Source organism: Myotis davidii, unplaced genomic scaffold (assembly GCF_000327345.1).
Source record: "Myotis davidii unplaced genomic scaffold, ASM32734v1 scaffold509, whole genome shotgun sequence".
Classification (NCBI taxonomy): Eukaryota; Metazoa; Chordata; class Mammalia; order Chiroptera; family Vespertilionidae; genus Myotis; species Myotis davidii.
In genome coordinates, this window is record NW_006382996.1 from 416,970 (window position 1) to 418,675 (window position 1,706).

At 52.9% G+C, this 1,706-nt stretch overlaps 1 protein-coding gene across 1 annotated transcript in view; it reads left to right on the top strand.

The window, feature by feature from the left end:
• The first annotated feature begins 965 nt into the window (after positions 1-965).
• DGKA (diacylglycerol kinase alpha) overlaps positions 966-1,706 on the top strand; it is a 20,840-nt gene continuing 20,099 nt past the window's right edge. Inside the window, exons 1-2 of the mRNA XM_006777834.2 lie at positions 966-1,055; positions 1,206-1,305. The gene's annotated coding sequence lies outside the window, so the exon portion shown is untranslated. The remainder of the gene's footprint in view (positions 1,056-1,205; positions 1,306-1,706) is intronic.

A 1,706-nucleotide genomic window follows, 5' to 3' on the forward strand; every position in this document is an offset into this window, starting at 1 on the left:
GAAACATCCATGAGAAACATCAATTCAGCTGCTTCCTGCACACTCCCTACTGGGGATGTGCCCGCAACCAAGATACATGCCCTCGACCAGAATTGAACTTGGGACCCTTCAGTCCACAGGCCGACACTCTATCCACTGAGCCAAACCAGTCAGGGCGCCTTTAAAGCACTTATGATTCCTTATGACTAAAAAGGTGATATAGGAAGGGGAGATGAAAGATGAGGAGTGGCGGGGCCCGTGTCTTTTTGAGATTGGTGGGGACACAGGAGCAGAGAGACAGACACTCTCTCTAACCCCTACCTCAGATCTCCAGTTCAGATGCAACAATACTCCCAAACCCAGTACTCAGCAGCTATATTCCTGATAAAAATGGAGGAGTCGCCCTGACTGGTTTGGCTCAGTGGATAGAGCGTCGGCCTGCGGACTGAAGGGTCCCGGATTCAATTCCGGTCAAGGGCATGTACCTTGGCTGCGGGTATACCCCCAGTAGGGGGTGTGCAGGAGGCAGCTGGTCAATGTTCCTCTCTCATCGATGTTTCTAACTCTCTATCCCTCTCCCTTCCTCTGCTTCGACCTGCAGACCAAGGGTCCCGGGTTCGATTCCGGTCAAGGGCATGTACCTTGGTTGCACATGTATCCAGTGGGAGATGTGCAGGAGGCAGCTGATCGATGTTTCTCTCTCATTGATGTTTCTAGCTCTCTATCCCTCTCCCTTCCTCTCTGTAAAAAATCAATAATATATATATATTTTTTTTAAAAATGGAGGAGTCTCTTCCAACAAGCCTGTCTTGATTGTCTTAAAACAATCAAGAACTGCTTACACCCCTCTGTTTCCACTAGAGGTCCTCATGTATTCATTCCTCCTCTTCAACCCCCACCGAAGTATGTAGAAGTATGTCTATATTTATTATATGTGTGTGTACACACACATAACATTTACAGAACACACATACACCCTCCCAGCCAGGGCTCTCCCCTCCCCTTCTACCACCAGGTGTAAAAAGGAAGATTCCAGGAACTCAAGCCTTTGTTATTGTGCCCTATTTCAATGAAGAGTAAGAGGAGGTGTGTGTGTGTGTGTGTGTGTGTGTGTGTGTGGAGGGGGAGACGGGGCGGGGCCAGGAAGCAGGATGCCAGGGTCCCCAGTGCCTACCAGTAAGTCCCTAGGCCTCCGTCTCTCTCCCTTGCCACTGTGCTGCCCCCAGGGTCTTCACTCCAGAACAGATTACAGAAAGAAGCTGAAAAGACCTCTTTTCACCCTGACTTTTGGCCAAGGCCTTCTATGCCACCTGCCAGGACCAGCAGGTAACGTGGGAGGGTGCGGGCATAAAGAAAGGGTGGAACAGGCCGGAGTGCTCTTTGCACCTAAACCTCCACCCCAGAATCCAGGGAGCCATCTGGGTTTTGCAAGAAGGAAGTGTCCGTAGACTTGGGAAGACAAGTGTGAGGCGTCCGGGTCGGGGTGTTCCTGAGGTGAGGGGCCTGGAGGTAAGGGGGGCAGCTTTTCTCAAGTAGCGGCAGGTAGTGGGGCCCCTGGTGGGTGTGGGGGGGAGGGGTTGGGGTCTCAGGATGTGGAGTCTGAACTCTGGCCTCGCTGCCGAGAGATCTCCGGGGTATGGACTTAGCCCGTAGTGGATGCACCGGAGCTGGGAAGGCAGCAGTTAGGAGCGGGAGGCGCGGGCCCTGGGCAGCTGTCCCCCTGTGCC